Here is a 12,494-nt window from a genome sequence, read left to right on the forward strand (position 1 = left end):
AAAAGGCTTCGTGTGATGATTTCGCTCCCGTCGCAGAGCAACATCTGCCATTCTGAATCAGTACAGAACCAAAGCCCTTGCTCACTCTGGGAGCTGTGGCACCCCTGCAAGGCAGAGGTGTGCAGTTCCCAGCACTGTCTCTGTCCCCTCTACACATGCCCCTCTCTGGGACACAGACTGCCCTGGTGTGTCCTGGCTTGGAGGCACAGTTTGAAGTGTATTGCAGCGCCCTTCACGCCCAATGAAGATGCATTTTTACTTCATCTGAGGGACCTCAGTTTTGCTCTCAGCATAGCTGTTCGCTGCCTTGCTCTGATGTGAGGGAGGAAGGTGCTCCCTGTGGGAAACTCATGTCTGCTGGGATTTTGAAGACGCAAAGCAGAGGTGCTTGCTGGGGAGAGCTGGGAGCTGGAGCCCCAGGTAAGCCAGTAGCTGCTGCTCTGCTTTGTTCTGCTGCACATGGCTCTCAGTGTCACGGGCTTCTGTCGCCTGGCCAGCGTGTTTGAAGCAGACTTGTCAGAAGCTACATGATGGTCTGCCTGTGCCCCCTCCCCGGGGATTGCCTCCCCTTGTTTTGACCTTGTTCTGCACTGCCTCTCAGCCTCCTGCCCGCAGCCCTGAGCGAGCACCCCTGCACTGCTGCAAAGGGAGGAGGCAACTGCTCGGGCGGGGGCTCTCCACAGGGCAGAGATGCTTCACCTGCTGATGCATCATGTCCTGAACTTGAGAGGCGACAGGGTAGGAGCCTCATTCTCGCTCTGCTGCAGGGCCTACAGCTGGCATGAAGAGCGACTTAGATATTCAGCATTTTTTTCCCCCATGGGTACCTCATTATTCTCAACAGAAAGAGAATTTTAAAAGAAATCTAGCTGGATTTGTAACATTGGAAGCATGGGAAAAAGGGTGCAGAAAGATGGCTGCTCCTGACTAGCACATGCTCTCTATTTTCATCATTTACTACCAGATTTTCATAGTTACTTCCATTGCCTTAACTTGTTTAGTTTGCTGCAATAAAAGAGGCTCTGAATTTTGGAAGGCAAATTTCAGTGCTTTTTGAAAACTGGGCCTCTTTAAGATGCCTGGAGTTAGTCACTCAAAATAACAAAAAATTCTTGAAAATACTAATCGGATTGTCTTAATAACTCAACACCAATGGCCAGAGTGGACAGGAAGATATCCAGACTAAGGGCTTCCCTTATGAGTCACCTACCCTGACCTCAAGAGACACTATGTTTCAGGACTGCCAGGTTTCAGGGCCATTCAGCTGCTGGTTTGTAGCTGTAACTGTGTAGTGTCCTGAATTCAAACAACACAAGTTTTCACAGATCCAACTTCAGAGTCTTGAGCGTGCTCTGGAAGCAAGGGGCCAGCAGCCGCTGCTTCACAGTGGGGCACATCCCTCCAACAGGAAATGCAAGAAACTTTGGGCGAAGTGGAGAGGAGACAAGGTGCATCTGCATGCGGTGTGTTCCCCGCCCGGAGCTCTGTGGTGATCTGGCCCCAGCGTGTGAATGTGAGGAAAGGTCTGTCTGGATCCAGCTCTTGGATGTTGATCTTACTTTAACTGACACTGAACCAAATTTGCAGTGACTGAAAAACGCGAGGGATAAGCACACGAGCTCAAAAGGCTGGGTTCTGGAGCTAGGCTTGCATTTGGTGTTAGTCAGGCCCTGGGGGAAAAATATCAGTGACCAGTGGGAGATACAAACACCAGAAACTGCTTAATTTACTGGCACAGAGGTTCATGGTCTGGGAGCTGAACCAAAAGCAAAACAGTGGCTGTGCTGCTGGGAAAGACAAGGTTTATAAGCTTTTGTAAGGGCCTCCCACAATCTTACTTTCATCAGTTAGGATAAAGAAAAAATACAGCCTCACTGACAGCAACCCTTTACGACGCAGGAAACAAATAGTGATTGCAAGCAGGAATGACAGACAGCCTAGAATTGTGCTTTCTAGGTCTGAATAGAGCTGTTAAGCAGCATCTGAAGGGCTTGAGCAAAGATGATTAAAAAAGATGCTATCTCCCAACCCTAGCAGGCTACAAAAGGTGTATTTTCAATGGCTAAATCCTGAAACAATTATGGCCTAGAGTGTAGTCAGGTTATTTCTTATCTTTCTGATGGCCTGCTGGCAAAATCTGTTTCCTTAAAAAAGGTTTGTAATGTCTAGTACTTCCAAAGAAAGATGGTATTGCTGCTCCTGTGTGTGTGGTAGTGAGGATCAAAATAAACATAGCAAGCATTGCTAAAACTGCGTAGGCTTATAATTAATACCCCGTTCTTCAGGAAAGTGATATTTTCACTCACTTAAGGAAAGACTTGTTGTTTGTTATGTCAGGAGCACCATGGATTGCGCCTGCTCCATATTCCCTGTGTCCTCTCTGCACAGACAGATTTGACATTTGCATGTGAATTGCTGGGCTTGTTTCTACTGGATTCTCCAGCCACTTCTCCGGTGGAAGGGGAGTTACTGCACGAGGCTATGGAGACATGCGTGTGTTTGTGCAGAAGTGTGTTGCCTGTGGATGGGTGGGCGTGCTGACACCCTGCCCAACACAGTAGTAGATTGCTATGAATGAGCTGTTTCAGGGGACATGGTGTTTTTTTCTGATCCTGGTCCTTGACCATCTTTTCCAGCCATTTTGCTGTGCACGTCCAAGATGGACAAGGTGCCAAAGTCCTTTACCGGCACAATTCATCTCACCTGAGAAGATGGTGGTCTGCGGTTCAGGTGCCAGCAGGCAGCAGTACACTTTAGGGGCTTCCCCAAGCCTGCCTGGGGCTGAGGGTACGTAGCACTGCTGTGCCTTAGGTCTCCAGCTCAAAGTGAGAGAAACAGTGCCTTTGCTTTGGTGGTTTTGTGAAGATAAGCACAATTTATTATTATAAGCCACTTGATCGTAAGCCTCAGTGCAACATGCTCTTTCAGTAAGGCCACTCTGTTAAATGTTTCTTTTCCTGAGATACTGAGGTTTCTTATGAGAAGTTTGTTTTCTTTTAAAACGAAACACCACAGGGATGCGTGTTCTGCCTTGCAGAGACAATGAATTCATGGCAGTGCAGCTGATGGGGTTTATTTCTTCCTACTAAGCAAGCAACCTCAGAGTTGCATTCAGGTAGTTGAAGTTGCTAGTGCGCCCTTGTCAGGCTTCTTATCTATGAGACAAGGAAAAAGGACAGGTGATGGCAAAGAAGTTTGAATGGATGAAGTCAGAGGAAGAGATGTGAAAGAAGGACGGACTGCTGAGAAGAGGAAACGCTGGCTGAATGGTGCAGGTCACTGTAATGCAAAGGTTTCCCAGCAGCTGACTAGGAGCAGGTCTCAGGAATTTAACTGGTAGGTGGTAAAGCCACAAGGGACTGTGATCTTCTGGAGTGCTCTCCTGCATAACCCATACCATAGGATCACTACACATTAGTTCCTTCTTAAGGCAAAGCCTCCCCTTTGGCACTGGATCTCAGCCCTATGCAGCTGAGCAGGGACAGGATTCCTGCTGGAAAGGGAGCCACGACCCACTGCCGTGAGCAGACTGCGGGGTCGTTTAGAGGGAGCTAAGAAAGCGTATGGAAAGGGGAGCTAGGGTTGGGTTCAGTGCTGGGTCACAGAGATCGAATAGGCAAGTGTTCTTGGGACTTGGTCTTTCTACTCACTGTGCTCAGGAGCATCCTGGCCTGGTACTTGCTGATACATTGGGGTTTTAGAGAATATGTATCTAAATTCCGTTCCTGCTCTCCATTTGGTCAGATGAATATCTGAGCATAGTAGAGAGTTTTCCACAGACAACAGAGATCCATCAGAATTGGAATAGTGGTGTGGGGGTTTTTTGGGGGGTGAAGCATCCAAGAAAGAGGGAAGGAGTAGGATATTCCAAAATGACAACAGTCCTGAAAAGTACAGTACTGCTGCTGCGTTGCAGGCTGCTCTGTGTGGCTTCTCTGGATACAAATCAGCAATGAAAGTGGAATTTGCTAGGAATTAAAGGAGATAATATGAATAAGGGACACATTGAAAATTGTCCATGTTAGAGACTAATAAGGCTTTGAGATCATTTTTCTGTCCTGAAACTGTGTTTTACTATTTTTGTTTTCATGTGAAATCTTGGTAGCTTTGAACTGCCTCAGGAAGTATATGCTAACTTGTTCTTGTGATCCTTGGATCCCTTTATTGAACTATCACATTTCAGGCTGGGGAAAAAAAGAAACCCTAAAATCTGTTTAGGAGTCCACATCTTTTGGCAAGCAAAAGCATGAAATCAGAATACTTTCAGGACTTGTGAAGGAAGCTCATCTTTGCCAGTATCTTTAATTACAGAGCCTAAAGGTTCATAGCTAGGAACTAGTTGACTGTTTGGCATAGAGTATACAAAGTCCACTTTGGAGGAACTGTTGGTTCAGGCCCATAGAGTCTATAAAGCATCTTACTTGCAACATGTTTCCCTTCTGAAAAGCAGCACTTTGTTCAAGCTCCTGACATCAGGTGTACAGTGGTTGTGATTAGTAATTGAGCAAAAGGCTTTGCCTATGTTTGGACAAACCTCTCTCTGCTGTTCAGAAAAGTGTTGATGGATACAAAAGCTCTTCCCAATTTGGCTAACCTGCTGTTAAACACACAGGTGGGTTACAAGAGTTGGAAGCACTAGGGGTCCAGTCCCTCTGCCTTTGAAGTCAGCGGGAGTTTTGCCGTCAACTTCAGTGGGAGCAGCTTCAGGCCTCAGGTGGGTAACAACCTGAAGTTACAGCAAGTGCTTTGCATCACGTTGAAAAGGAGCCAGATTTCTAACAGCAGCTCCTCTGCAAGGAGATCTGATCCGTTTCCATTTGTTCCCCTTGTCAGATGCTGCCTCAGAAGTCAGTAGTTCAGTGTCTCTTTGGCTTAAGGCAACTGCTGATCAAAGTGCAGGTTTTGTTATTTGTGCATCCTAATAAATATCTTATTAAGGCAGATGCAGAACTCTGTAAGCAGAGGGAGGAGCCGGTTGTCAGTGGAAGGTCATGCTGGGATAGAAGCAGGGATATTTCCTCCATGTCCTAGGCAAGCCAGGTGATTGCCACATGCTGTGAGGGAAGTGGGAATTTTGAGGAAATCAAAGGTTTTGGCTCACAGGAGCTGTGGAGTTCAGAGAGTAGCTGCTGCACTACCACTCCAGCATTGCTTGCTTACTCGGCACCAATGCAGGGAACCGCAGGATCGGAGTGGAGGGAAAGGGATCGAAGATGAGGAAGAAGGAGATGGAGTGAATGGACAGTCTGTGTCAGTGAGAAGAGCCTGGGAAGGAAGAGATGACAGTCGAGCTGCCGGTCAGCCATGCGGTCTTCTCCTTCCTGCAGTAATGCAGTATGGTCCACAGCTGACGAGCTGTATGTGTGTGAGGACATGCAGAATTGTTGATTACAGGATACCAGCGAGGTACCTTTTTTAAATGTAATGGACAAGTCTCATGGTCAAATTTCAAAGCCAGGGACTGAAGGACGGGTGGAAGACAGTGTTTATTAAAGGGTTAAGTGCTGAGGGAGGGTGATCTGGAGTGCTGAGGAAGCAAGTCATACTCAGAAAGAAGGGAAGGGGAGTATTCCATAGCGGGGAAGAGGTATCCGCTGCGTCTTCCTGCACGAGTGAGGCCAAGTGGTGGGCATTGCAAATCCCGGGGGGGCTCTCAGCAGGAATGGGACGAACAAACTCTGCTGATGGTTGGAATTTGAACTGGATCAAAAATAGACAGTGTGTGAAGTGTATTAATTAAGCATTTTTCAGCTGTCACAAGGAATGAGGATGCAATTAAAGGTGCAGGTCTTGTTGCATCCTCTTATTTCTAATGCTGGGTAAGTATAGTTGACTGTCGCTCTTGCATCCTGATGAATGTGCTGTCCGGATTCCCAGATGAGGTGCAAGAACCTTGCCTACAATCTCTACCATTGCATGACACCCCAGCCAGGGAGGTGGACAGGTCATAACATCTTGGGAAATGGAGAATGAAAAAGTCCTCTGAGACCATGTGGTCTCAGCGAATACAGCAAATAAGTTACTCAGTAGAGTATATTTAGAGCTGTTTGCCCAGCCTGTTTCTAAGCATCCCCAGTGTCAACACCTGTTCCTGTGAGATTTCCACTTGGATTTTCTCCAGTGCAGGTTCACTGAGGCTCACCATGACTGGCATTCAAGCTGTGTGAGCACATATGGTAGGAGAGGAGTAGTCCCTCAGCAGTACACTGGGGAAGCCTGAAGGCCGGAACATGACTTGCTTGTAAACACCTAAACCAAGAGAATTGCACAGTGTTTACTTCGATGGGTGTTCAGAGGAGCAAATCCTCTCCAGTTTCCTACCCAAACTGATCAGTAAAGGCCACATAGTTAGCTGGTGGGAGGCAAGCAACCTGCACACAAGTATGACTGCTCTGCAGAACACGGTCTTCTGCTCTGGGAGCCTTTGCTTCTCTGTGGGTATTTGGTTTTATATCAGTAGCTCAGAAACAAGCCAAGAGGTGGGCAGGGCCAGGGGAAAGAATGCTGCAAGGCATTGCTGAAAAACATGTTGATCGTGGTGGTAGTCATAGTGTCATTTACTTACTGGTCAGACTGGTATTAGATTTTTCCTAAAGTCTTGCAAAAAGAGACAGTGCTTTTGAATTACATTCATGACTTATGCTAATAGTGGCCAGACTGGTGAATGTGTGGAGGTAGTATATCGCATCTTTAAGAGTGCCAAGAACATTTCCCACTGGCTTAACTGAATCTGGAAGTGGAGTTGACTTGCAGACTTGATAAAACTGCTTTCTGAATCCTGGGGATGGTCCCTTCTTTCTTGCTAAGACAGGAAAGAAAAATTTGGTGACAGTATTACTGTGCTGTGGTGCACAAAGAATGTGATTATTGAAGAGCAAAAGTATCTCAGTGAGCTCAGAGAACAGAGGGATCAAAAGGAGAGCTTGCCACTTTGACTGGGATCCTGGGTTTAGACCTAGTTAAGTACCTGGGACCTGACGTATGAGATGCACTTTGAAGCACTACAGATTTTCGCAGCTGGGAATAACATCCCTACTTGGATACAGAGTATCGGGAGAACTAAATTCAGGTTTTAAAAGTTGCATCTTTTATTGACTGGCCCATGATGTCTTTTAAGGTGGCTGCAGAAGACTGAACACTTAAATTCAGAGGAAAAGAGATGAAGAAAAAAAACTCTGCAGTTTGCATTTAAACTGAATCTGCCACTTAGCAACAGTCAAGTGAAAAAGACCCAATAACCAAAATGTCAAGAACGGACCTTTTTCAAGTTATAAATTCCTGAAATTGCAGAGCTTTTCCTTCACCCATCTTTATGCATTTAGCTGAGTGCTTAATGAATGACAGTTTCTCTAAGATATTCCCTAATCATAACCATATTCTATGGAGACCAGTTACAGCATCGTTATCATCTCTTACTCTATGAGCATGTTATGTCAGGTTAATAATGGTTGCAGTGAGAAAGCGTGATCCAGCCCTCTGAAGCCAAGATCTTGCTAATATTCCTGTAAATGATTGAAGGTACATGAATAATCTTACTGAGTTCATTTGCCTCTTAATTTCTAACTACTACCTTGAAAAGCAGATTCAAGTAGTATATCTAGGAATTCGGCTTTGTACTGTTTTTAAGACGTGGCAGGAGTTCAGATCCTCACTGCAACATAATACTGTGGTTGCTACAATTTGTAGCAGAGATAAGTACTTTCAATCTAAAAAGAGAAATTTTTTTTTATGGTTTTCACACCACCACCTTGACCACTATGATTTGTATCTGCTTTCATTCCAATCAGAAGAGATGGTGTTGCTGTTCTAGTTGTCTGAAGAGTGCATTGGGATTGCAGGGAGCTTGATGGCAGCTGCCCTCGGGAATGCTGCATGGTACCTTGCAAGCACTCTCATCTTTGTCACCTCTGCCAAGCTGTCCGAGGGGAAACTTATTAGTGCTGGGGTGGGGAGCTCCAAGGAAGGCATGAACATTGCAAGGTGTTAGAAGCTCAGAGGTGGCCCAGTTTCCCATATGCCAACATCAAGGTCCAGCAATACAGGGTTTGAAGCATGGTGGTGTTACATGGTGGCATGTGTTTCACTAGAAAATCAAATTGCCTGGATAAACTAGTCTGTTCTTAAAACCTGTGCACCAAAGATATTGGTATGAACACTCAGACCATTCACAGTGATGCAGTTCCAGACTGAGGCTTGTAAGTCTTCAAGCTCACAGTTTTACACTGTTTTTTTCAAGCTGGGTAACTGTTCCACCACTCTGAGCTGGGACTGCACTTGAAGCAGTTACCTTCTGATGTGCGCTGTTTGTGGCATGCAGTGACAACCAGGCATAGTGTCCAGAGACTGCTGTACCTTGCTAGCGTGTGGTCCATATGTGTGAAAGTAAATTTCATTCATATCCAGGGACGCTGAATCTCTAGGGTGCTTCAGCCAGAGCTAATTGGAAAAGAGCAAATGCATTCTTCTGATGTTCTTACAAATGCAAACAGCAGTCTGTTTCTCTTGAGTAGTTGAAAATGTTGTGAAAGGCTCTATTTAATATTGTCTGGGATAAAATGTCCCATTGAGATGTTTCTCCTGTCCTTTTCCCTTCCTCATGCTTCCTCTTAGTGGCGCCAGCTATGCCTGTGTACGTGTTGAAATGTGAGCCCTAATGGAAGAGTCAGGTAGGCAGGGAGGAAGCAGCCAGGAGAACCTAGGGTTTAGGGGCGAGTCCAGCAGAAAGTAATATCTTAACAATCGCTGGAAAATGCTATTTCAAAGAAAGAAAGATGTAAAGAAATGTAAAGAAATCTAACAGCTCTATCCCATGAAATGTAAACCTGTCTTTGGCATTAGATGAATATGCAGGGTTTACTCTGAACGTAAAGGCCCGTTCATGCATAGCAATTAACACCATAGATAGTAATACTTATGAATATGTCCAAATGAAAGTTGAGTTGTAATTGTTGTGGGAATCACAACTTCAATTTTTTAAGACTTCCATATTTGAAAATCCCTGCTAAATTGATACTTTTGGTCCCATTAACCACACAGAGACATGCCCAGAAACCAAACATCAAAGAGCACGCAGGAGTGTTTTTTGTTTCTTTTATGAGTACCGCTACAGCCTCAGAAGTAAGAGGGGAATTGAAAGGGGAGGGGGGGGGGGGGGGGGGGGGGGGGGGGGGGGGGGGGGGGGGGGGGGGGGGGGGGGGGGGGGGGGGGGGGGGGGGGGGGGGGGGGGGGGGGGGGGGGGGGGGGGGGGGGGGGAATCTTTAAAGGGGGAATCTTTAAATGGGTTAAAAGAAATAATCCTTGCTCTAAAACTTCTACTGCCAAATTTCATCACAGCCTAATTCCTTGCAGCTGAGCTGCAAACCTCTATGAAAATAGGGGTTTACAGTGGAAACACTGACTAACTATAGCTATGCAGTCCCATGAATAATGACACTGTAATTATGCCTTATGATTTACCAAGACGTGGTTTCTCTATAGCTTGTGAGCTTTTGCTGGTTGCTGGTTTTGGGAGCAAGGTCTTTTTTTCTTGACTGTGGTTTGCTTCCTTTTGTTCATATTATGTTGGCACATAGTTTTTGAAAAGCTTTTCTCTGAAGGGAGCTGAGCAGACAGCTATGATTAAGTATGAAATGATTGGGTGAGCTGTTTGTCAAAGTTATAAATAGGATACCACACAAACCCGACACTAATCTCACTGAAAGACAGATACTGGCAACATTTCTTCGTCATCTGTTCCTGACGCTCAGGGGAGAACAGCTACACTTCCATTAAGTTTTCAAACAGAAGTTGCCTAAAATAAATTTCTCTGGTAAAATTTTGGGCATATGCACTATGAGCCACACTGAGATCTAGCAGGGCGTTGGAGTTTTAAATGTTCATCCCAGTTTAAACCTGGTCCTCTGGATCACCCCTCTGTGTGGGGGTGAAAGGTGATGGTTTGACTCTTGTGGAAACAGAAATCTGTTCATGAAACGGTTGTGGCAGGACCAGACTGGTGCCCTCATCTCCTCGTACCCCTGGATTAATTTCAAGGGTAGAAGAGGAGCTCTTTATGGATATCCATTGCATCTTTGGGTTTACAGGCAGCTTTCTGTAATCTGCTTTTGGAAGATCAGATGGAGGCATAAAAAGAAGAGCGATGGCACAGGTTTCACCTATGTGCTTCTGCAACCAGAAGTGAAAGGCAGCATATTGAATTCCTTCTGCTGCAGATCTCTCACACGCGGTGGCCAGAGGCTCCTGCAGACTCCAGCCTTGATGCTGGTACTTGTCTGTCCAAGTTCTGCATCAGCTGCATCAGTTTTGTCGAACTGGAAGTCTGCAATTTCACGTTCCCACAAGATGACCCCGTACTTGCCATTTCCTTTCATGGTGGCTCAAATTGTAGGAAAGGACTCCACAGTTGTTCAGCACTTTTGCTGCTGGCCAAAACATTCATGAGACAAATAAAGCAAAGCAATAGCTGAAGAAGAACCCAACATTTCTAGGGCTGACAAAAGCTTCAAGTTTCAAAGTGAAAAAGCCCACAGCAACCAGAACTTGCCCCTCCAATCCTGCACCTTCCCACATCCCTGACAACACATACAGCAAAGAGTTTTAGAGGAGGTATAAGCACTCCTAATTTATGGCACAAGCCAACAACTCTGCATAGGTAAAGTCTCTTAAATTTTTACAAAGATCTAAAAAAGGATGATCTTGTATTTGTGGGGTTCAGACAAATCGTTACATGCATTTTTTATTTTTAATTTTGAAAAGTGTATACACATTTATGGAATTTAAGATTAATGACTGTCATTAAACCTAGTTTCTTAAATTTTTAGGCATAGGCATTTTGTTTTTGCGAACTCTCAGAATCAGATCCAAGAACTTAATTTGTTTAATAACTGTTTAAAGACAAGTTTTTTTGCAAACTCAAGAGTCATTTTCATTCTTACCAGCAGACAGAGTGGTTGAGGGTTTTCAGTTTGTTTATTTTCTCTTGGGAGACTTTTGTTGCTAGAAGGCAAGATCCTTCTTGGACGCACACATCCTCCTGCAGGAAGGGAATGAGCCACCCCTGCAGTCCCCAGTGCTACAGTGTCTGTAGCTGTGCTCAGCAGGAGGAGGCAGCACGCAGTCCTCGCTTGGGCGAGCTAGCAACCAGGAGTGTAGCTCATCAAGGTGGGCAGCCGTGGCAGCCCACTTGTGCATCATGCCCAACCTCCTCCTCTGGTGTGGTACGTCCTGCTCATCACAGCATCCTGCAAGGGTGGCAGAGGGATGAGAAATAGGGGGTGCCTTGCAGGAGCCTGGTGTTGAGCATGTGTCTGAAACCCAGAGAGATGATTTTTGTGGTTGTCACACCAGCATCTACTGCTTGAGCAGCTTTGCTGGGGTTAGAAGGAAATGTTCTCTAAATGCTAAGTTCTCCATGAGAGGTTAATCCAGGTTTGTTCTTTGCACTGAAATGATTGGGACTGGCCACAAGCACTACCCATTCTTGAGCAACGATCTTACAAGCTTGTTGAAGCTCCTTAGTCTCTTTATCCTAAAATAGCCCAAAGTGCAGTATCACCATTTTCCTTGCAGAGCTTCAGCAGGGGGACTGGAAAAGTGTTTTGTTTTTGACCAAAGTCTTCCTCGAGTTCCTGCCATGGATTATATGAATTATTGCCCCAAAGCTTTTTTTTTTTTTTTTTAAATGGAGAATAAACCAAAAGCCTTCACCTCTTAAACCTCTTAGTGGCAACTGCATCTTTAATTCTCAGTTTGCTACCAAGATTCCTTTTCCAGTCTGATCCCTCTGGCAGCAAGCTGCCAGGGCATGGGGAAGAGCTGACAGTTTCTCCAGTAGATATTTTTCTGAGAAGAAATTGGAAAAAAAGATTCTGCTTAATGAATTGCTTTCCCTCTTATGTAATAACATTTTTATGTTGTTATGAAGCCTCCAATGAAGCTGCATCTGATAAGAGTGATAGGTTTCCAGTTTGATCTTATTTTAGATTGCAGCAAACTGAGGATAAAAAGACTCTTTGTTCCAAGAAGAAAAAAAAAAACAAAACCAAAACATCTGGTGAGAAGCTGATGTGCTCAGGACAATTCTGAAAGAAGTTGATAGTGATAGATTACGACACAAAACTTGCAATACGTCCCCACAAGTGTTATGTGAAGAGACAAGATAATTCTTCCCTTGTCTAAGATTCTTTTTAAGAGTTTTCTGTTTTTCAGAGAAGGGGAGAGGAAGACTGTAACAGTGAACTCCCTGTGTGTTTCTCCATGATCCTTGCAACTGGTATAGTCTGAACTGAAGGCTTCTTTCAAGACTGATTTATTTGGAGAGTGCTAATTGTAGACCATGTCCTGGCTCCCTGTCCTGGTTTCAGCAGGGATAGAGTTAATTTCCTTCCTAGTAGCTGGTACAGTGCTGTGTTTTGGATTTAGGATGAGAATAATGTTGATAACACACCGATGTTTTAGTTGTTGCTAAGCAGTGCTTACACTAGTCAAGGACTTCT

The sequence above is a fragment of the Aptenodytes forsteri genome, unplaced genomic scaffold (assembly GCF_000699145.1).
Source record: "Aptenodytes forsteri isolate BGI_AS27 unplaced genomic scaffold, ASM69914v1 Scaffold278, whole genome shotgun sequence".
Lineage (NCBI taxonomy): Eukaryota > Metazoa > Chordata > Aves > Sphenisciformes > Spheniscidae > Aptenodytes > Aptenodytes forsteri.